Here is a 24,687-nt window from a genome sequence, read left to right as displayed (position 1 = left end):
AGGTAAAAGGAGACTCAGGTTAATTTTTGTTTGTTTGTTTGTTTTCTGCAGGGAGCATATTAATACCTACACCTGCCCATGCTGACACACGCACAGGGGCACACACACCTGTAACCTACCTGCAGCACATCTCACCTGAGCAGCACTGTCAGCACTTGCAGCAGAAGCTGAAGGCAGAAGTAAGTCCCAAGTATTTTTCTCTCATCTCACAGCATACATTTGCTTCGTGTCCTTTAGTTTCAGTGACGTGCAGCTTTCTGGTGAGCAAGGATCATGTCCAGGAATTGGCTCATGGGGCAACATACACAGTCCCGCTTGCCTGTGTTTACTAGCATGTAGGAAATGTGTTTGTGGGAACTGCTGATGCTGCCTTGGAAGGGGAAGTGTAGGCATGGCATGCCTCAGCAGTAATTACCAGATTCATGTGGGATGGAAGGAACAGCTTGTTAGGGGATTGCAACAGTAATAAGACACAGAGATGATACTGATTCTATTACACTGCAAATGCATGCATATAATAACTACTGATGTAGGAGGAGGAACAAGGATTAAAAACATATAGCTACAGCTTTTTATTTAGGAACAAAGTAATGATTTCTCAGCATGCCCAAAGTGTTTCATAATCCCTTCAATTAAAAACACAGAGTATAAAATAACAGCTTTTTTTCCCCCACCTGTTTTACTGCCCTTTTTTTCACATTGAATGCGGGAACATTCTCAGGCTGTGACTATGTGGGAGCCTCCAGGAATGGAAGGTCAGGAGGCAGGTTGATACAGCATGAGGTTTCTTTTTTTTACCAAATACTTTGCTGTCTTCCCTCATCGTCCTTTTTGAAGCAAAGTCATGAAGACTGAGTAAAGATCCACAAACTTACAGATTCCTGGTTTATAAGGCTTAATGGAACCACTGTGGCTTTTCCATCTTGTATAACCTAGGCCACCTGCTAAATTGGAATTAATTCCTGTTTAAACTATATTATACTTCCTAGGAAAGGAAAAACAAACTCTGAAAAACCAATAGCATATCCAGGTGTATTTTAGCATTTGCTATGGTGAAAATCTGCCATAATGCTTGGTAAATTGTTCCAATAGCTTTCATCTCTCACAGATAAAAAAATGTGCTTTCTCTACAATGCTGCGTCTGGCTACCTTTGGTTTGTAATTTCTATCCTTGTAATATCCTTGTCAGCTGCCTTAAGAGCCCTCAATTATCCCATACCCTTTTTCCCATGGGGGCGCTCCCAGGCTGCTGCAGAGCAAGTATGAACTAAATACCTGCCTGATACCAGCCTTAACCAACTTCAAATAGTCTGTTAGTCCAATGCTGGTGCATACACCAGAGCAGCTCTTGGCTTCTGCATGGTCCTAAAGCTGCCACTTCATCTGCTGGCAGGTGAAAAAAAAAGCCAGAGCAGGGCATGAAGCATAAGCACATAAAATCTGGCACAGACCGTTACCCTTCCTGCTTAGTGCACATAATGCTGTTGTCCTTCTGTGAGAGTAAATAACAGGGAGCAGAATAAGTCTGGAATTGTGGAGATCGTTTTCTTACTCGTCATTGTATCTGCAGATGAACGCTAAACACTACTGAAGAATCTTTCCCTATCAGTTTATCCATTTCTGTTTCTCTGTATATCCATGAAGAAGGCACAAACATAACCACTAAGTCTCATGAAATAACAAAAATAATGCAGCAAGTAACTAAGCAAAAATCTATGTGAACTGGATTTAAGGAATTAAGTTTTACTGATCATTAGAAACTATCAAGGTTGCCTAGATGCTGGTGGTGGGTAAGAAGGAATTTATTTATGTAGAATAAAACAGATGCAAATACTAATTTTTGTGAACAACACATGATGCCTGATGTGGTGGAACAATGGAAATTTGTAAATTTAGGTATTTAGTGATCTCATGTGTTCCCCATCCTGTGATCCTGAACTGCATATTATGAAATGCCAACTCCATGTCAGCTTTTAGAGTTCTGAGGTAATGACCATTACTATTCATCAAGTACCCTATATTCTTGCTTTCCAAGGGGGATATTTCTCTGTATGCCTGTGTGTGTACGTGTGCCTGTTTGTAGCTGAATACATTTTTCTCTCCATGAGTACATACATTTTTGGTATCTTTCCTGTATTAGAAGTGGGATATATTTGTACCTCACTTAAAAGTAATTATTAAGGAAATAAACAGTTTCCAGATTTAGCAGTGAGCACTATGCAAAATAATTACTGCTTGTAATCCAAGGTTTTATCTCCTCCAGCAGCACTGGAAAGTATGCTGTAAAGGAGAGGGTGAAAGGGAGGCTCTGGCTTTTACTTGCTTGCTTTGGCAAGGGATGGGAAAAGGATGAGTTGAAGGAAGGTGAGCCTGAAAGACAGGGAGGAAGGAGCTGGCAGGCTCTGCCCTCCATAGCCCTGATGTCCATCCCCACTCATCTCTGCTGCCCAGAAACTGAGAGCTGGTGCAGTTCTTGCCCAAGAGAGGCAGAGGAGAGAGGTGTTTAAGATGGAATCTCTTTGGAAGGACAGATGGTAGATGCACCAGTCTGTGGGTGCACCGAGTGACTGTGGCTTGAGTCTGTGGTGGCTACTGAGTTGCTTTTTGCTGGCCATCCGTAATACCCTTTACTGTTACATTTAATGAATTTCATTGGTTTCCTGATGTATTTTTAGCTCCATTTCCCCCAAACAGTCAAGCATATGGAGAGCCATGGGCTGCTTCAGAATATTGTTTACTGACACTTCATGACTGCCTACAGTATAAATACAAGAATTTAATGAGCTACAACTTAAAAGCGACATGTTCTCTAATTCTTCTCTCAGTTGCTGCTTCCTGCAAGGACTCAGACCCTGGCCAAGGATACACATTTTTGAGACCATTTATCTAATTACAAGATAATTTTTTGCAAAGAGACTTTGCCATGATTTGTTTAACTATATCTTAGGTAATCTGCTTTGTAAAAACACAGCATGATTTTTACTCTGGTGGTGCAGAACACAGCAGTAAAACTAAATTTCTGATGTTTTGTGTCATTAATGTGAAATCCTAACTTTCTTAAAAATATGAAGCTAATTTTGTGAGTTATAATACCACAAATATTCATTTCAGTAGGAAATGTGATAGAGAACCTGTCTGTCAGAAATCACCCCAGGTAGCCTGTGCACTGGGGATACTAGCAGACTTACCACTATGGAATTAAGATTGCATTTTATTTTAGCTTTAGTCCAAATTTTTTCTTTCTTGCACAGAAAAACAAATCTCCCCTCCCTTTGTACACACACACACCTTTTAGCGTAGGACTCAACAAAGTGGTGTAAGACAGTTGATATTTATGGATTTGTTCATTCTATTCAGCAAAGTAGTAATGTCTGATCCAGAGCCCTTTGGTGTCAGTGGAAGGACTCCTACTCATTTTAGTGGGATTTGGATCAGATCTTTGAACAAATGTTCAATTTAAAAGCATGCACTTAGGTCTTATTGAGTGGGTTAAGTGTTTTTGGAAGTGCTTTGTTTCATCATGTCAGTGGGTCTTTTCCTCTGATAGGAACAGCAAGATGAATCTTCCTGTTGATAGATATTCTGAGATGACGTTGCTGAGCATCAAGAACAAAAAAAAAAACAAAACGTTTTTCTTCCATCCTTAAAAAAATGAATTTATCATTGCTTCCATTTCAAATGGGTGAATGTCAATAGTAATATTTACCACTACCATTTATAAGTGCTGCTTTTCATATTTCCTGAGCCATAATCTACAGGTTACATCCTGTGAATGCTTGTGACTGGAAATGTCCCACGATGCAAGCACAAGTGCATGCGGGTGCTTTTTATCATTCAGAGAGTCTTTTGAAATTGTCGGGTTTTCTTGCTTTACTGAATGGACTTGCCTTAGTAACGGGGCTCGTATTTTCGTAATGCAGTTGATCTGTGGGTGTCATGGATGTTCACTGTTTAAAGTCTGGTGGGTTGATGTGAGAGGTTTCTTCCCTTTACTTATTAGTAGTAAAAGAGACATAATGAAATCTCTCCATATCATTATTTTTATGGCAGTAAAGTTGAAAGAATCCAGATCCCACTGTGCTAATGCGATATGTGAGGAGCAGCAGCAATGGTTGAAATTCAGTCCTGGGCAGAGGGCCAGGACTGAGTGATTCATCATGAAAGCCTGCAATTAAAACCTCAAAACAGGGCTTAACTGGGACTCCAGTGCCCTACACCTTGAGCTGGCTTTCTGCAGTGGTGTGGGGGAGAAAGTTCCTCCAAGTGAATTATTCTTCATCAATAATGCATTCTATTAGTTTAGCCTCTTTTTCTTGATTCCTTGAATTTGTTTAATTGAAATTACTCACCAAATAATTTCTATAAATAATCATGGCTTGAGGATTATTTTTGAGCAGTTCACGGTGAGCATTTCATATTCCACATTCAGAATGAGAGCCGTGTCATTGAGTTGTCAGAATGCACAGAGGTCCCATATTTCTGGTTTTGCTCCAAAACAAAATGAGATGAGTAGAAAAAAAACCCCTCACTATATTTTCAGCCTCCATTTGTCCTTAAAAGTTCCTTCCATTAAGTTAATTTCATGACATGTTTGTGAATAGCTGCCAATTTAAGAAGAATTCGGGCAGTCATTGGCTTTTGTGTTTTTCACCTGGTTTCTAAAAGAAATGTAGTTGTGCGTTCTGTATGTGCACAGTATGTGTGTATGTCTGGCTGTCAGTCAAGGTCCCCTCTCTTCACAAATACTTTGAATGAGATTTGATGAAAGGCAGTGGCCATTAGAGATTTTGGTTTCCCACTACTTCAGCAAAAGGAAGTGACTGGAAATTGCTCCAACCAGAAGAAAGGTTGGATCTGGCTGAGATGGATTTAATTTTCCCCTTAGCAGCCCTCACAGTGCTGTGCTTTGGTAGCTGGAAAGGTGCTGATGACACCCCAGTGTTGTGGCCACTGCTGAGCAGGGCTCCCACATCACAGGCAGCATCAAGGCTGTCTCTCCAACGTTCCCCTGCCCTTACCAGCAGGCTGTGGGTGGGCAAGAGCTTGGGAGGGGGCACAGCCAGGGCAGCTGACCCAAACTGACCAAAGGGAGGTTCCATGCCATATGACTTCTGCTCAGCAATAAAACGTGAGAGAAAAGAGGAGGAAGGGGGCATTCATTGTTATGACGTTTGTCTTCTGGAACAACTAGGCCTACTGAAGCCCAGCTTCCTGGGAAGTGGCTGGACATCACCTGCTTATGGGAAGTAGAGAATAAATCTTTTGGTTTAGCTTTACTTCTAAAAGCCTTTGCTTTTGCCTTATGAAAATGCCTTTATCTTGACCCAGGGGTTTTTTTCCATCTTATTTTCTCCACACGCCCATCCTGCTGAGGAGGGGACTGATAGAACAGCTTGGTGGACATCCAGCCAAGGTCAACCCACCACACTCATCCACTGTTATCTATCAGAAAAATCCACATCAGAGTTTGGCTCAAAAGTGAAAATTTATGGGTTTGCTGCTCACCCAGCTACCTGTCAGGAGCGGGGAGAGGAATGTTTTTTTAAGCATTTGCCTTGTTGTTTTCAGGCTCCTGCAATATCAAGCAGTAATGGCTTGGAATAGCCCCATGGTTTGGAAATATTTTCACTTCAGTTAAACACCATCATTTGCAGGGCTGTTTCAAGGTGTTGTTTCCACATGGACTCAATGTGTAAAGTTATGTAGGTGCATAAGAGGTTGCAGGACTGAGATGGTCGTTTCTGATGTCAGAGGTGAAGCTAGTTCATGGCTAGTCACGCAACACAGTGCAGAAATCACACTGAAAATGCAAGCAGTCTATCTCTGGAAAGGGAATATAATTAGTCAGAACAACCCCCTCCCAGTAAAAGTGGCTTTCAGGAAGAAATAGTTTTTGTTCTGGTTTTCCAAGGATAGAAAAGTTTGGTCTGTGAGAATTAAGTACCTATTTTTTTTGACGAAAGAAAAATATTCCCTGCTTTCCTGTAGTCTTTGCCACATCACTGTAGCCAGAAACTTTGCTATCTCTGAGCAGTAATAATTTACCTGAAAAATACCCTATAATAATTCTCTTTCTGGAGGATGGTTGGTTACAAATAATGGCTTTGAAGCGTGATGTATAACTCAAAGTGGCATGAAAAGAAATTGATGAGACAATAAGAACTTATGAGAATGGTGATTGCATTAATATCTTGGGGAGAATCACTTAGAATAAAGAATTCCAAACTCCAGGGAAACCTTAAAATTTATTTGGCATCTGAAGTAGCTCACTGAGTTGTTATTGCACAAAGCACATACAAACCTACATAAAATCCTAACCTAGACTTCAGCCACTGACAAATCTCTCTTTGACTTCATGGGGACAGGATTGCAGCTGACTTCTACTCTGGGGAGTTACACACAAACACACACAAATTTCCAGTATCTAATAGGACATTTTATGGTGAGATTTAGGCACTCAGGATGAAAATAGGCATAGTCAGAGTCTTATCCCCTGTTGACAGCGATCAAATTGTGATGCTGCTTAGGATTGCTTGATATCTCAGTTTTTAGAATTACAGTTTGGGCTTGAAGTAATTTTCCTGGGCATGCTCAGAGCCATCTCTTGATAGACTCATTTTAAAGCAAAACAGCGATGCACCAAACATGGCACAGTAACTGAAAGGACAATAGGAAGGGAAGAAGTTATGATAATTCTTCTGGTTTAAATTGGTAGTCATTTTCGTCCAGGATGTTGAAAATATTTAGTCATCTCCCTGCTAGCCTAAATGCCAGGGGATGCCAGTGAACACCTGAATCTGTTGCATGTCAGTGGATGTGTCCTAATCACCTCATGTGGGAGATGATGGTCCTTCTGTGGTGTCTTTCTAGACCATTAGTTTCCATGTGGAGTGGAACAGCTTTGGCAAGAGGAAGTGAGCATTTGGCCATTTCTTTCCATTGCAAAGTGCATAATTTATTAATAAGTGCCCATTCTTTATAAGGCATCTTTGTTTACCATCTCTTAGTCTTTTTCCTTTAATGCAATAAAATCCTTTGCCCAGCCGAAGATTTTCATGTCCATTTCATGACTGAGCAGCAAGGGAAGCTGGTAGGAGAGAAGGACAGCTCAGTCAATTTTGGTAATCAGCTCTGGCTTGGAACCTTGGAAACTGTTGGCAAAACCAGTTATTTGTGCGTGTATTTGCTTCAGGATATTTTTGCTTTGCAACAACTAACTATACTGGTTAGCATTTGAGCTTTTTGACTAGAAATCTTGTTGTTGCTTTTGCAGATAGAAATGTTTGCGTTTATTATTTCTAGCTGGTGCACTTGAAATTATATAGGGATGAGATAATTTCTTCATAGGTATTTGGCTATGAACTGGTGGGTGGTCCTGATCATCTCAAGTATAAACATTGCAATGCTTTCTTTTTTTGAGCTGTTGTGTCTTTCTGAAGCCTCTCTTTCCTTATGACAACTGCTTGTTTACTTTTGATAATATTTCTTTTTTTTTCCTAATACAAATATCTTTTACAGACTGCTTCAACAGCTAACAAGTCTCATTTTGCAAATCAAAGCTTGCCCTGTGTCTGTAGCAGAATTGAGCTCAAAGGCAGATGAATTGCACCTACAGATTTCTCCCCCTCTACTCCACAGAACATTTGCAGTTGTTTTTTTACCCTTTTTGTCATTAACTTTTATACTCGGTATTATTAGTATTTCGATACTGCAGGAACATCTGATAACATGAGTCATGGACCAAGTCCTCAGTGTTGTATTGTTAGCTATTGTTTTGTTTATCTCTTTCTTCTGTAGAGTTCAAGTATACCTGTGAGAAAGTGGTCATAACATTTTTGTTCCGTACCTTAAAAGTTTTTGTAATAGGAAGGCTTAGATCTAGAATGATAATTGTGTGGGATGCTGTGTGCACCAGCAGCATGACAGTACTTGCCTGGTAGGTTACAATGATGTCCTGACAATTCCACTATTTTTTTAACTGAAAGTGGAGGTGAAAGAGAGGTGCAATCTGATTGACAGCTTGTGTGTCAAGCTTCTTGCTGGTGTCATTTTAAAAAGTTGAACAGTGTTGCCACTTCCTCTCTCCTTCCGGTGAAATGAGGCTTATACTGGGAATGCTGACAAGACCCTTATTTTCTGAGATGGCGCGATGCACCTTCTGGCTTTAAATGTTATGTGTTATCCACATGTAGGCAGCTCAGGGTAGAGTCTCAGTAATAAATTTAACAGTTTTAGGAGGAAGACAGAGTATGCTTATGTGAGTATTATAATGATTGGCATTTTTGCAAACAGCATATGATAAGTGGTGCAATTTTGGTTTCAAAGTTTAATCAATAGAGAGCTCTTTGATATTGCCATGTACTTTGCAAATAGATGCTTTCTTTGGATGACAGCAAAACAACTTTATCGCAGTGTGTTTACGCTCAGGGTTTAATCAATCTGCTTTACTGATTGTAATAAATTTTGATATATTGAAAAATAAATAGAAGCTATAAAATAGTTACACTTCAAGGTGGTATCCTGCTGCTGCTACTCCGGGTCACCTGGCTTTGCAAAGGGTTAAAAGGGTGCAAAGTCCATCACTGCACGGAGTACAAGAGCATGGGCTATAAAATAGTTTATTCTCCTGTATTTGAAAGCAATGCCAGCTGTTGCATAGGAAATTGAGGTGGATCTTTGAGGGTTTAAGAAGGCTTTTATCAGTGTCTTGTGTTAGCTTTTTGGGAATCATTTTCCTCTCAATTAAAAGGAGACAAATTTCCTCCTCCTCCAGTACTGGGAGGCTATGGCATTACACTGCAGCCCACCCAGTAACTTCGATCCACATGGGTAGGCAGAGGTGTTTGAAGCTCCTTCTGTGTGAGCCTGAACATCCACCTAGTCCAGAACCCCTGGGATGGTTCCTTCAGTGGACCCCAGCACCAGTATTTCTGCTCTTCAAGGGAGGCTGGGAGAAGCAGAGCATCCCTCTCTCTTTCCTGGGACATTTCAAGCCAGCACAGACGACTTTGGGTAGGTGCCCGCTGCTCTGACGAGCTTTATTCTTGCTGAGCGGACTCTAATTGCCTGTGTCCATTTTGTTCTTGAAAACAACAGTAGCAGTTGAAAGCTGAACTTGGAGAAAATGATTCTGCAAACATTTGAAGGCTGGCCATAGCCTCAAAGAGCTCTGGTGCCAGCCCAACTTGTCCTCTATATTGCAGCAGCCTGCACAAATTCATGCTGGCCCCACAAAACTGGGCCTAGGGAATCCTGCTTGGATCAGATGACATTAGCAATTTATTGGATGTGGCAGCATAAGGACACACAGTGTGAACTTGGAGATAACCTTTGGCAGGGAACTCTCACTCTCTCATTCTTTCTGATAAAAATATAGTAACCAGTAGGCATTTGGGAAACAAGGAAACTGGAGAGTTTCAGGTGACCTGACCTGAATTTAATGGACTGTGCCACTAGCACTGATGCAGAACCTCCAGAGATGTCAGCAGGAGATCTGTGCCTGGCACCAGTGCAGGGATGACCTGGTCAGCATCAGGCTGGATCCTGATTTCAGCACAGAAATTCCTCTGGAGGCATGAGGGGTTATGGCAGGCTGACATCAGCCTAAGATCAGGGTTTCTGTGTGCTGTGCATACAAGATGAATTGTTATAGACACCAGTGAAAAAAAATTGTCTTTGACAATGTATTTATTTTTAACACATTTTACTTGCAGTAAGAAGATGCTGTTTCAACAGGCCGATACTGCAGGCTCAGCTGCAGTTCTGTTTGCTTTCATTGAACCACAGATTCAAGAGAAGGACAAAAAGAGACCAAAGGTTTGGGTTTTTTTCTCCTTTTAATATAATTTTACTATGTGATACATCTATGTGGAAGCTCTGTATGTGTAAAAACATACATATATGTATGCACATCTGTTTTTTAAATGATGTGTTGTCTTTTGCTGTCCCCAGCCAACATCCATTTCCGTGCTGCCTTTGTAAACATCCCGTAATGGCTGGTTCTTTTGCATTCTTTGTGCTGTCTTTGCTTATGTGAGTAACAGCCGACACTTTAATTGGGATGACTGAGCTGAATGCATTTGCCTGTGAAATTGGACACTTTTCAGTGTGAAGAGAGGGTACCACAGACTGACTCTTCTGTCTTTATCCTCAATCAAAACTCAATTAAATCAGACCTGTAGTTTGTAGCAAGAGACATTCTCCATTGCATTGAAATGCATGGGAAAGGCTGGAGACTCAGTTTTTAAGGGTGATTAGATCCTGAAAAGGAGAATTAACTGAAGTTTTCTCCCTGCCTTTTTTCCTATTTTTAAGAGCCTTTTTAATTACCTTTATCTCTGTTGGTGTGTTCATACACACTTTTTCCTTTATAGGAAAAATGCCATGTACTTTTGTGTTTATTAAAAAAATTCATGATAGATTCTTCTAGTTCTTATTTTAAAGAAAAATGGAAACAGTGCTGGTACATTGTGTTAAAATTTACGCATCAGATCTTCCTATATATTAACATGAGCCATGCAGTTAATCTTTATTTGTGTTTAACAGAGTGCTAACATTATTCACTGCTTAGGCACTAAATGAGGATTTGGTTTTCATTTGCTACATTGTGATCAGAAAACAAAGGAAGGAATAGTTTAGACTATGACCATTAAGAAATTCTTTGGTGGGGGTGGTAGTTTCAGCCACTAAGTTTTTTTTCCCAGGCTTCCATTACGTACCTGCTGTGGATCCTACTGGAGATTCAGAAAGGTAAATAATCTTATTTTCCACTCTGTATGGAAGGTTGCCTTTGGCTGCATGAAAGTATACTTGCATTGATATAAGAACAACAGTTAAGTTGCCTGCCTATGTGCCAGTCAAAAAATCACTTCTATGCCCCCAGAGAAGGCTCTCAAAGCATGTCTATCACTGCCAGCAGAGCCAGTCCCTTTGTAGGCGACCATGCAAGGTCTGAGGAAAACTGTTGGCTGCAGTCAGTCTTAGAACTTCTTTTCATATATCCCCAAACTTCTTTCATCTTTAAGTGGCTTAAAACAGAGCTATTTTTCATGCTTAGCCTTCTTATGTCAGTATGCACGGATACTGGAATGTAATGGAGATGGGAGACACCCTCTTGTTCTTTTACTCAGTTGTAGTTGAATTGATTTTGCAGATGAGGAATGTTACATTTGTAGTCATCCCCATTCCAAGTTTCCTTATGTTACTTTCATTTCCAGCCCTTTCCCCCACATCTCTTTAGTGAATTCAGTTCTCTAAACCCTTAGCATTTAAGGCTCAGGCATGAGGTGGCTCGAGCAAGTTCGAGAAAGGAACTGTAATTTCAGCAGTCATATGGCTCTTCTCTTTCTAATGAAGTTCCTTGCTCTATGTTAGATTAAAGCAGTGCTCTGTGGCTCCTTCAGTGTTGCTGTACAAGACACTTCAGTCATGAAAGAGCAATGTTCTTAATGGATTGCAGGATTTTCTTCTTGATCCATCTTTTTTCTGCTCCTATGATAATTTTCTTCTCATCTCAGCTCTAGGTTTTACATCTGTTGTACTGAATGTGAAACGCATGGCAAGATCAGGACTGAACAGAGACTGACAAGTTAGACTTCTAATCAATCATGTTACAAAAAAAAGAAAAAAAAAAGTAGCCAAACTAGAAGAGGAACAGAGGAGGGACTGCTGTGGGAGTGCGAAAAAAAATTGAGGTGAACTCTATTTTAAGTGCCCAGTTTGGAGATCCTGAGGTTATCAGAAATAATCAAATGCTGGAACTGGAAGGCATGTCAGTGTAAAAAAAGTGCAGAAACTAATTTCCTGGTGTGATGCTGAGGTGAGCTGATACCTCCATGGTGTTTATGAACTAGCACGTCCTGCACTTGGCTTACTTTCTTGGAATAGACTGAGGATCTCAGCAGATGGCAGAAGGGCAGTCACAGGATTGTTCTTTCTTTCATATTTATTGGTCTGTTGAAAACCAGGAGATACAAATGCTACTTTTGGTTTACTCCTCTGGCCATAGTGGCAGTGTGATCCAGCCTTGTGCCATGACTAAGCCCCCTGTGCTTTCAGAGCCACAACGTGGTCATTCCCAACTGGGCCAAAGCAAGTGAGCAGAAGCCATTTTAAGAACACAGGTCACAGGTTTCAAAGCTAAAGACCTACTTGAGATGCTGAATGAATGCAGTCGTACAATTAATCAGGCTTGGCTTCAGAAATTATCTTGACCACTACTAAAGCTGGAGATTTCACTTTTCCATTCTAGCCTATGTTTTGTAAGCACAGGTTTGGTGTGCCAAAAAGGCAGACTGCAACGCTCTTCTGAGCATGTAAGACTTCTGTCCCCCATTCTGTGTTGTCATCAGCTTTGCTTTGGATCCTTAGCATCAAACACGAAGTAGCTACAAAGAGCTTGCAGATAGGGTCAATGTGTGGTTCTGCTGCAGTGTTTCCTTCACACTTAGGCATTTCACGCCTGATGTCACCTAAGAGTTCTTCAGCACAGCCTGGATCCTTAGGCATCCAGGAATATGTGGAAAGTCTCGGCCATCTTACACAGCACTTTCAAATCTTGTCATTCTTGTTTGCATGTAGCTGTGGGGTTCTGCCATGTCAATGCAAACAGGCATCAGTGGACACAGATTACCAGAGGTACAAAGCATGAGGTAGGTGTATTCACAATTAGCTGGTGGCTTTTGAGGGAGCTGAGTCATGGATTCCCCCTGTGGCTTTGAAACTGCCAACAAAACAAAGTGCTGGGCTTATTCGACATTTAATGCAGCTGCAGTTGATACCAGCGTAATGCCCAGGAATCTTGACTATGGCTCAGATGCCTCTTGCTTTAGACATGGGAAAACACAGAATAAGATGGTCATTGTCCCAAGTTAACTATCAAGTGAAACAGAGATTCCTTGATGTCATCAATATCAGAACAACTTCCAAAGAGCACAGAAACAATCTCCTTTGAAATATATACTTGTTTTTGCTGATGTGGGAAACAAGTTGTTTGGATTCCATACAAGGGAGTTTCTGATAATCAGTCACTTTTATACAGAGAAAGTCAAGACGGTTTATGTAACTGCTCAGTGTCAGAAGAAGGCTTTTTTAACAGAGCTTAGCAAGTTATGGATCTAAACTAATTCTTTTCTGGCATCTCCTGGAAGTAGAATATTACCTTGCTAACAGGCAAAATGCCATCCAAGCAGACGAGCTGAGGTAGGCAGCCAAAATACCATGGCTAGGTTCATCAATAGTGTTTGCTGAGGTCGAAGCTCCTGGAAGGCAGAGTAACAGAGGTGCTGTGTCCTGAGCTCCTGAGGCTGCCACCTGCTAATTGGATAGACTGTCTCTGCTTTAGCACTGATCAGAGTTAATGCCTGAGATCAAAAGTTAGCTCAATGAAGATAAATTTGCAGCATGAGAGAATTCAAGTAATTAAGTTACTGAAAGATGGAATAAGCAAAGCATTGCTATTGTGTAGGTGTGTGTAAAAGTGTAGCCAGGCAAGATCCTGAGGCGCTCGCTGAATCTGAACAGTTTGCCATACAGTTTAAAGAAAAATAAGGGTCCTCCTTTCTGTTTGAAGTGATAGGCAATAAAGAGCAGAAGAGAGAAGACTCCTGCAGCTAAATTGCATCCTTGCTAGCTGTTCCCATTATATTAAATATTCCTCCCAGAAATTCTCTAGAATTCTCTCACGTCCCTAAAACATACCACAAGACTTTCTGATTGCTGCGTGATCCTTTCAGAGATCCTGAGGGAATTAGCATGTCACCTTAAAAGCCTGCAAAGGCTGTTCCTATACTGAGGCAAAACTGGCTCTGCCTGCCAGGTTCTCTGGCTGGAACAAAAGCAGAGAAATTTCTGCAACAGAGGTAGGAATGGGGAAGTGTATTATTAGGGATACTACTTTTCCCCATTAAGCTTCAGTCTTGGCTTTTGTCACTAGTGAAAATTTATTGTCTTACAGCTGAGTACCACTTATCTCTATCCCAAAGGCATCCTTCACTCAGTAAGAGAACTGACGAATCATGTAACCTTCTGAACCACCGTTATGACAATATTTTTTCCTTTTACAGTAGTCAGAAAAAAAATTCCAAATACCCCTTTCTTTGTATTCAGAGAAATTCCTATATTTTGGGATGTACAGCAGTTAAAGGCTTTTGAAATAGAGTGCAATCTAACTTGGAAACGTTTGGGAGCTTTATTTAAAGCAGGTGTGTACACACACACCTACGCATACAACCTCTTTTTTGCCCGTATGAAAAGAAATGCTTTCCCAAAATGTGCAGCCAGTGCATCTTGTTTGCATGTGTTACACATTCAGGGCATCAAACTGTGATCACCAGGGTACGGCTGCAGAAACCAGAAACTTGCTTTCTGCAGGAGAACATTCTGGGGAGCTGTAAGACGGAAGCCTACCAGCCCCAGAAAGACTTCTTTACTTGCACAGCACTTTCCAGTCCTAGCAAAGCACTTGACATGGAGGGGCAGGTGTCTCACTGGTGGCTCAGAGATCAGGTACAACAACGTGCAGCACTCGCATGGCTCTGCAGCCACGTTGCTCTTTGGTGGTGTGTTTCACAGGTGTACTAAGAGCACAGTGTTCAGCAGAACCATGACCTGAGCCCTCATTAGCAGTGGGCTCAGTCTCCAGCACAGTGTGGTGCATACCAACAACTTGTTTTCATCTTTCCAGGGCCTGGGAACTGCCTCCACACATCCTCAGCCATTCCTTGCCCGGCGTTTGGAGCCTGCACGACATCAGCTTTGCCTGCCATGCTGGCTGCCAGTGCGCAGGGCTCTGCGCAGCCCACAGGGGCCTGCAGAGGTTTTGGTAGGTTACAGGTGATCACATTTACAAGGGGAAAAAAAAGGAAATTATCACTTGATTTTGCTTTTTTTTTTTTCTTAGCATGCAGACACCTTTTTCATAACTTCTCTTTCAAGCTGAGGTGAGACAGGCTGCCCACTACACAGGCAATATGATGCTATGGAACTGGCAGCCTTTCTTTTTCACAGCTCAACACTAAATGCAGGAAAAACAGGCAGGCAAAAAAAGTTCTGAAAAGGGAGGAAGCTGCACCATTCTGTTTTCCCTTTCCCCCATTTTCTGCCTGCTTTTTTTCTCAGGTCTTTTGCCCTAGTACAAATGTAGGTAGAACCCTCCAAGTCAACTAGCAAAATCAAGAGAGCCACAGGCTGCCTCGGTATGTACCAGCACTAATTTCTCTTTTATCTCTTCTCATAATCCAGAGAAGTCTTGCATGTTTTGTGCTGTATTCTTTGGGTCAAGATCGCACCGGTTAATAGCTAATTATTTCATACCCTAAGGAAGTTTTGGGAAAGAATTTCCTGGGAAGAGTCGACTGGTTTCAGGAAATGAGACAAATATTCAGTAGGTGAGATGTTTCTTGTTGCTCTCCTTCTTAATACTGTCCCATGCTAGCACAAGGCTGAATTTATGGATGCAATAGGTATGGTTCAGATAGAAGATAATAGTTTCCCTAAATATTTTTTTTTCTTCTTCACAAAAAGTGAAGGGTTACCTAGGGCATCATGGCAAAATTCCAGTTGGGCAATTAAATTCTGCTTACTGAAAATACCTCTTTAAAAACCCTTTTAAAGCAGAATAGAGTCTGCCTTTCCTGTGAGCACTTTAAAAAGACTGATTCATTTTAACTTCACAGCTATCCAAATTCTGAAGCCTGCTGAAATTATCCTTCTCTGCCTGAACCAGAACAAGCAGTTCCACCTGAGGTATCTAAAGGTACATTTTTGCATGCTTAATTGTTGTTGTCTGAATTCTTTTTTTAGATATAATTCACGTAGACTCAACCTGTGTACCAAATAAGTCAGATTCTGCTGATTAGCAGGAGTGAACAAAATTAGTTGCATGGGAAAAGCAAGCAGTATTTAAAACTATATTATTAACATGTGGAGTAGGCCATGAATAAATGCAGTTTGTGCATCAAGGGTCATTTTGCATGTGCAAAAATACAATACTTAAAAAAAAAGGTCTGAAAGATAATCTGAAGTATGCAGTCCAGAAAAGCAATCCAGAACAGATTATCTGCAGTATAAAATACTGCAATTTATTAATTTTTTTTTATAATTTACTTGTGCCTCTTTAATTTATTATTGTTTATTCATGTGATAGATGGCATTTAATTTCAGTATGAGATCTTCGGGATGAGCGTTTGATGCTAATGGTTAGAATTTATTCCTGGGCATAAAGCCAACGTGCTGTGGCCATGTTCCACTTATGCCCTCCAAGCTGTATTTAAGTGGCTTTCTGCTGCCCTTGGGGTATGTTTTACACAGGAAGCTGAAAGCCTAATGCAGGCCTGCAGCTCACTCACCAGAGCTAGGGAAAGATGGCTTTCCCTCTCTTCTCTTCTCCTCACTAAGAAAATCAAATAATTGGATTACTGGCCCTTCGATTGTGTTCAGCACAAATGGTTCAAAATCCCCTTGTATTGGACTTCTGAGATGAAATGTAAATTGATAAAGAAAAAAAAAAGTACTGAATTGGTCTGATGTCAATGGTATGTTATTACCTGATTAAGTGGAATGGCTATTACTGATCTTCCAAGCAGCTAGTATACATAAGACATTTGCTGCTAGACTGGCCACATAAAAAAACCCAAACAATAAAATAATAAAGGCTCACCCAAAGGAGCCTTCTAGAGGCATAAATTAATGCAGGTTTTCTTTCCCTGCTTATTTTTATCTCTGGGATAGAAAATCAAGGCAAACAGATCAATCTGTTTCAGGGTTACAATTACAATTACCCAAGGTTCTATGCTGCACATGAAATGCTGAGGCTGACAGAGTAGAACCTGACTGCTTTGTTCTATTTACATGTCCATATATGCGTTGACTTGAACTTTGAATTTCCTACTCTTTGGCATTTTTTTTTGTTACTTGTGGATGTGTTTTCTGTATTTATTTAGGGCTAAATTCTATTTGTAGCATTGTGTTCTTAAGACATAGTATGAGCTAAGACTGGGAGAAGCACCCTAACAGATTTTAGACTACTTAATTGTTATAATTACTCTGCATATTCACACATGCATATCATGATCCAAAATATTTTATGGCACTGCATCCAATGGTACAAAATAAATAGGCCCCTGAGAAAGCGTAGCTGAGGTAAATCCCTATGCTTTACACAGTGGAGAAAACTTCTTTAACAGCCAAGCATTTGATTCTTACCTTTTATATTAGACTTGTTTCTCTGTATGTTTCTTGTTAAAAATAGGTATTTTACTATCCTTTTGTATTTATGTGTTGACAGAGCAATAAATAACTATTGAAATGAGGCTGTCATTGTGACAGTGTGTTCATTTATTTCACTCCACAATGTTGATGAAAACAGGCTGTCCAGGGAGCAGAGGGCTGTAACCTTAGATGATATAAGTTGGTAGCTCCTGTGTTCAGGTGAATTTTTTGCTGGCCAAATATCTGAGTAAAAATTCTAATGACTTGGGTTTGGAATAGAGCCTCCAAAACTGACTAATAAAATATGCATTAAATTAGAACTTGAGATGGCTTTTTGTAGCTTGTTGAGATTCCAGCACATATTTGCGTTAATAAGATAATAAATGCAAAATGGATGTGACACTTTACCACCTGAACATTTTCAAGTTAAAAAAAAAATAGATTGATAGACAACGGATTCCATTAGTTCTCTCTTTTACAACTAATAAACTTCCAGTTCATTAAGTTATTACATGCCATTCCTCATCTCACAAATAGAACCCATAATTCAGTTTTTCCCAGAGCTGCACATTCTTTAAGTCTACAGACTAAATTACCAGAGCAGATTTTGTCAATAAAGCTTCTGTTTGGTGGGGGAAAGAGCAGGCAGTTAAGTAAAGTAACATGAAATGCAAGCCATTTTTTGTGTCAGAGGTCACCTTTTTGCTTCAATGTTGCTTTTATTCTATTTATACATTCACTACATTATGATTATTATGGAAAGCCCATGGTTAATTGTTGCATTACATTTAAAATGTTTTACATTTTATTGCAGACTCTTACACTTGCAAACCTTGAGCATTATTTTGAATAGCAAACTGTCCTTTTGCAATGAATCCCTGACAATCTCTTTGTTCAACTGTGCATTTATTGAAAGATAAAGCCCTTCTTCTGTGAGCAGTGGGAAAGCCACAGAGGCAAACAAAAATCATCCATATTCTGCAGTCCTAAACCAAAGGACTTGTCGTTTCCTGAGCCAGAATTGCCCAGTGCAGATGTAGGCAGCCAGTGAAACCTTCTGCATGAAAAGTTATTTGAGACTAATTTGTGTCCTATACCAAGTTTCCAGCACTGCTCTTCTCACCAGGGCTTGAAGTGGGATTATTATATTCTGTGTTGAGTATAATATATAGTATTTATTTGCAAAAAATACAACCTAGGGATAAAATGCTTGCCTAGGGAGTGGGATAGAGCAGTCTGAGCTCTTTGCAGCTTGCAGCGATTTAAAACCATTTCTGCTGTCCAGAAAAAGAGACAGTTGTGATGGAGGAAAAATAATGCAGTCCATCCTTTGCTCTCCCAGCCCTGGCATTTAGGTGGATGCTCAGATACAGGTCCAAATAGGTTGCAACTCCCTGCTCCCGCCCCCCCCCCCCCCGCCTCCCTGCACTCTGAGGAGGATCATGGCAAATGGGCCAGGCTGCAGCATGTTTAGCTCCATTTTGGAGTTAGGGTGGGCACACCCTGGAAAGCATTGCAGTACCTTCCCTGTGGAGGAGTTGATCTAACCCTGGGGAGGGTCAGAGCCTGCTTTCTTCCCTCACTCAAAGATCACTCAGAGCAGGTCTCATCTTCTCATGAAGATGCAGTTAGTGTATGTTCATTCTCCACAACAGTCCCTCACAGTTGCAGCAGAGAATACATCTGAGATCGATCTTGTTGCTTGCTCCTGAAAACACTGGAAATGTTCACAGGTACAAGAAAAGCAGACTGGGAGCTGTAGGCTGACTGTCCACAGAAATTAGTAACTGCTGGCAGCTGGAGTCTAACCTCCAAGCTTCCAGCAAAGAGTAACTTCATCTACATGAGCTGCCACCTCCTGAGAGGCTCTTACACTGGCTTTATCCAGTAGGTTTCAGCCCTTGCTTCATGTTAAAAAAAAAAAAAAAAGCGCATTATCTTTAAGCTTTTTGCCTTTTTTTTTTTTCAGGGAGAGTTCTAATGAGAAAGTTTAACTCATCAATTTTAAGCTTTTCTACTAATTAGGAGAAAGTATTTTTCCTCTGCAAGCACTTCTGTTATCTGCACTCCTGAAATACTAGGTAGCATCCATGAACAGTGCTATCCTGCTTTAGTTTGTTTTGTTTTTTAAATCTAAGAAGTTAGTGACTACTATAGGATTTATATTCTGTAGGCAATTAGAACAGACACTTCAGAGCTGCTTGTTGTTTCTGTAATTCCAGAATTGGAATAGATATGCTCAGCCTTTCTACCTTAACATATGCTGTTTCAGCAGCAAGACAATTTATGGTTCAAAATAATATATTTGACAACATGACTGAGTGGTCTAGGTCACATCTAGTAACTTCAGCATGTATTCTTACTCACCGCTATTAAAAAAAAAACAAAGCTAGTTAAGAGATCAGCATTAATTCCTGACATGCTGGTTATTTTTACATGCTGGCTGTTTCACTTTACAGGCCTATCTTGGGCTGGTATAATCCTCACTTGTTTTCCTATTGAGTGAATAAATTACAAGTCCTGGAGCAGTGCTCAGTACGCTGTAAGTCTTGGCCATAAGACCTATGAGATATATTTAAACTGAATGATCCACTACTCAGAGGAGTGATGGCTTCTTTTATAGCCCTCTTGTTCTTGTAGAGAGTAAACTATTGATATAGAACATGAAGACAAGAGCAGGTTTTTTTCCTGAGTCTTGCTAATACTTTTGTCTGTGCTGCAGGACTCCTCACACCTCACACACTCAGGACCAACTTGGCCTTCGTTACTAGTGGTATTTTTTAATATTCAGAATATAGACTGGAGAAAACTCTGATCAAATTTCTAGTAAAGTTTGTGCCTCTTTAAAGCATGTATTTCATGCTCAAACCCATTTTTAAAGATGCCATTGTTCCTCCTAATATTTCTTTCTCTTAGTGCCCAGAAAATTTTTTTCTTCTGCCAGACAGACTCTACTCTTCCTACCTCCTATTTACTCAGTCACCTTGTAAATATAGAGCAGTACTGTGCAGAGAAAGCACAGCTTTTCCACTGACTGTGACAATTGCATTTATTGTAATTTTTCTTCTCTCTTGCCCATCTTGAAAGATTCAGCAATTTAATTTTATCCATTATGTGACCTTACTTGGCATTCCTTTGTCTTTGCTCTAAAGCCAGGCATGAAGAGCTGAACAAAGCTGGGATATATGGAAAAGCAGAGGCCAGGATTGTCCTACATAGATTACAAAGCAGACATGTCTGGGAATTTCTGGTCTGTTTACAGACAGTTACATTGCACCTCTGTCTAAATGCTAAAGAATAACACACATACTCATGACTTCTTCATATGTAAAACTATTTTTCATTTATAAAAGCAAGGCAACACAACTTTTTTTTTTATACTCATGCTAGATATTATGATTGAAAACCCACACCCTCAATAACACCAACCCTGACCCCAGACTTTTAACAGGTTTCTACTAGTGAGTAGCATGCTTTATAATTTTGTGTGACAAACTGCTTTCATCTACTTAAATATAATGTCTGTCTAGGTACTAGTTTTATTTTCCTGTTTAATCAATTCCCCAGGTTCTCTGGCCGTCAGTCAGTGCATTGACTGATGAAATTATTATTGCAATAATGAAATTTGACACAATCTATGCTAGTTACCTATCTGACCTGCTAAGTAGGTTAATTGGCAAACCTGAATATTCAGCTACATCATCTTGCTGAGAGTCTGCCAATAAACGAAACATAAAGATGCTGAAAAAGATACCTCGTTCTTAATTTCATCTTTGGAATTGTTTAAAAGAAAACTTTTAACTAGTAGTTTATTAATAACATGCAGAAATTAAAAAATACCTTGTGAACTTTTTGGTTTTATAAACTTACAGATTTTTGCTCTTGTGCATGGCTTCCTAGGAGAAAAAGAAGTGCGTGGTATATTAGATAAACAGGTGCCTCTGCTCTGGAAATTGCTTGTATAAGTGAATTGTTGCATCCTATGAGAGCAAGCACAGAAGCAAAGACAATTCAAGAAGTCCAAGTGATATCTGTGGTGACAAGATGTTTTAATGCTCTTCTGTGAAACCTTGAGAACTAGAAATTAACTTAATTGTTCAATGAAACCTGTGATTCTTCTATTCCCATTTCTCAGGAAACAGTGTTAAGAAAAATAAATATTATGGTAATAAAGAAAAAAAAAATTATGGTGACACTGACATGTATTGTGTATCTATTCTACCTAGTTGATTTCTGAAAAGGCAAAGTAATATTTCTTTCTGCCCTAGAAAACTTGGAACTTAGAGGAAGCAGAATGGAGTCCTAGGAATTAGAATATGGGGAAAAAATATATAAAATTTAAGCTTGTGGTCTTTTCACAAGCTAATCAGCCCAAACTAGTTGTTTAGAACCACACACTTACTCAGACTTCTCCCAGCATCACTCGTCTGCCCTTGCCAGAAATCCCACCAAAACTTAGGGTAGAGGCAACAATCAAAGAATCCATTTCTTGTTATCAGCAGTTAATGATTGCAACTTAAAATGTCTTCACAGATATGCTTTCAAAATCCTCCCTTGTGCTCCTGGCATGAGAGGAGGAGCTGCCCTGCCTCATCCTCAGGCATACTTGGGGCACAGCTGTGCCCTGAGCCAGGCCTGCTCCACTGTGGCCCCTCAGCCTGAGAGCATAGGCACCACCACCCAAAGCACACAAATAGGTATTAAATGCATAGTAATTTTGGCCAAGTTAAATCTGATTATCTTGTGCCACCTCTCACAAAATATTAACACAGTTTTCCAGAAATTAAAAGCTTGCAGAGTCAGTCCTGATATAACATCCTCTCTGGCTGCCATCATCATTCTGCTTCCTTCAGCCTCTGCAGGCACAAAAATACGTTTCCATTCCTGAGCACATGCCACAATGGAAAGCAGAGTGTGCACTTTTCTGTGTCCAGAAAAAGGATTCTTTGAGTAGTTGCTCAATCCAAAGCCAGTTGTATGTTCTGTTAGCTGGCTTATGGGCTTTGGAGAAGGGCAGTGTAATTTAAGAGAGGATCCTGGCTACGATAAAAATCACTTAAACCTGAGCCTGAGCAAGTGGGCAGAGCTCAGGTTTTGCAAGAGCAACTCACAGGTTAAAACCAAACATACGCTCCAGTGTTTGTCTGGGTCACGGCTGTATTGAGCTGTAACGACCTACATGGATTTACTCCCTGGAAAAAGTTACCCTTCCCTTTCCTCCTACCCACACATAAATTTGCACCTCAACTAATCACTTATGTCTCTATTTCCTGCAATCTACTTTTATTGAAAATGTTATGGTTTGTTTAATCTCTTCTATGCATGACTTTATTTCTTTTTTTTATTTCCTCTATGATTCATTAGCAGTTTGGTAGTTTGGTTTTATTTTAACCAAACCTAAAGAATTTCAATTTCACTTTACAATTTTAATCAAAGCAAAATTTCTAAGACTTCTTAAAGAAGCTGTGCTGTCTCTTTGTTCTCCTTCATCTTGCCTCCCTCCCCATGAAAAGATGAAGAGGGTGCTGAGGATTCACATCAGGTGAAACTACTGTCTACAAATGGCAAAAAGAGTATCTTTCAGCTCTCCATATGTGAATTTTTTTGGCTGTTATGTGGTCCTGATGTCTGAACTTATAGGCGTTTGGATGTCAGGTAGCAGGAGGGAGAAAAAAACAACCACAGAACCAAAAAGAATAGATATAACAGTAAAATAGCAAAGAACTGTCTTGTTGATAGTTATGAGGTCTTTTTTTCTGTAAAAATAGCACAGCTTTATAAAGTTTTTATCATACCTGATAGAAAATTAAAGGTTGCTGATATTTTGCAACTCATTTCTCATTGCTTGTTGATTAGATAAGTGTTTTTGAATGAAGGAGCACTTTAAGGTCCTGTCAGAAGCTAAGCTGACATGACTTCTGTCTTTCCTTTTTATTACTATAGTCAATAGCTCACTTGTAAGGAACATAATTGCTCTTTGTGACTGTATTAGACATTCTTTTGGGAGAGCTAGTGAAAATTTCAGAGCAGAAAAGCATTTCTGGAAAAAAAAACAACCCACAACCCAGCATGTCAGACAAATCAATAATAAGTGGATGTAGCTTCATCTGAGACTTTTGGGTTGGATTAGAACCTGAAGCAAGACACTATTGACTCTCTAAAGCCTGCGTATTTAGGGGTGGCTATATCAAAATCAATATTGCCTTCTTGCTTTATTTGAAATCTTGCATGTATTTGTGCAAGCAAATCCATGCTACAATTATATTTATTTTCTTGAGCTAAAGTCTTCTTTTTGGTATGTGTGACCTGTGTTCTGTGGCTTTACATAAATTAACAAAAGGAGGATTGTATGCAGTATCTCTCACAGTCTTCCCCACTAATGACTTTTATGAAGGAAATGAAATATCTATGCAAATTCTTCAATGCATAAATTAAGTACAATTCATATGTGTAAATTCTGCACAAGCTGTTCACTATTACCTCAGAAATAATTATTTTCTTTTCTGGAAATAGGATACAAGCATACATTAATCACCAGAATGTGAAAGCATGAACTGTGGGCATTAATGATCTAATACTCTGCATTTATGCAGTTTCCCACCTTCCCATTGTGTCCAGTATATCCAATATTACATTATTTAAATGTACCATACATGTGTGATAGGTACATGTTTGTATACCTATTTTGCAGCTATCTCTGCAGGGGCAAATGCAAATTTTGCCTGTCTGTGCTCTGAGTTAGGCATGGATCTTGTGATCCTGCACTTGGCTAAAGCACTTGGGCTGATCCTGACTACCCATACAGCTCAGTGGGGCTTAATAGGTTAGGTATGTTACATGGCTCCTGTTCAGAACTAGTTTGTGCTGCCCATGTCAGTGTGCCCAGTGAAAGCCTGTCTCTTTCTGCACCTGCCTATATAGACTTACCTTACATGAATTTGAAAATTATTATCTCTGTATCTTTGACCATTTAGAGAGGATATGACGCAGAATCCATTTGCTATAAAGCTAATTAAAGTTTTGAACCCAGTCTCCAAAGTTAAGCCATTGAGCACCCTGTCCTCACCCCCCTGTCTTCTGCAGGTTTGAGAATGAAAAAGCATTACTAATATTTTGATCAACTGTTTTGTAGAGCAAAACCACTGCATTCCCAGTAACCTCACAATGCTAGAAAAATGCAACTATCACAGGCAACATTTCCTAACTCCTAATAACTAATTTTTGCTTGCACTACCAGTCTTTCCTTATCTGTCTCAGAATTATTGTGTGTGTGGTATTTATGAGATAATATCCAGGTATTATGTTTAATTTCTTAGCAGGAAGAACACAATGCACTTGCTCAGCAATTCCTTCTGAATAGTGCTTTGATGATCTGATTTTCCATTTCTTGATATGACCAAATTGTTACCTCAGCAAAACTGGAACCCTGCAGTGCCAACACACACAGAACTAAAGTTATAATAATAATTTGTTTTACAC

At 39.9% G+C, this 24,687-nt stretch overlaps 1 long non-coding RNA gene across 2 annotated transcripts; it reads left to right on the top strand.

Annotated features, from left to right (window-relative positions):
• The first annotated feature begins 55 nt into the window (after positions 1-55).
• Positions 56-22,022, top strand: LOC127389707 (uncharacterized). 2 transcript variants are annotated; one of them, XR_007890699.1, is made up of 4 exons: positions 56-179; positions 9,714-9,816; positions 15,675-15,754; positions 21,081-22,022. It is a non-coding gene; the product is annotated as an uncharacterized LOC127389707 (long non-coding RNA). The 2 variants fall into 2 exon arrangements; XR_007890700.1 differs by lacking the exons at positions 15,675-15,754; positions 21,081-22,022 and adding an exon at positions 14,684-14,954.
• Positions 22,023-24,687: the final 2,665 nt, after the last annotated feature.

Source organism: Apus apus, chromosome 12, assembly GCF_020740795.1.
Source record: "Apus apus isolate bApuApu2 chromosome 12, bApuApu2.pri.cur, whole genome shotgun sequence".
In the NCBI taxonomy this organism is placed as follows: domain Eukaryota; kingdom Metazoa; phylum Chordata; class Aves; order Apodiformes; family Apodidae; genus Apus; species Apus apus.
This window is presented reverse-complemented; position numbering and strand designations above follow the sequence as displayed.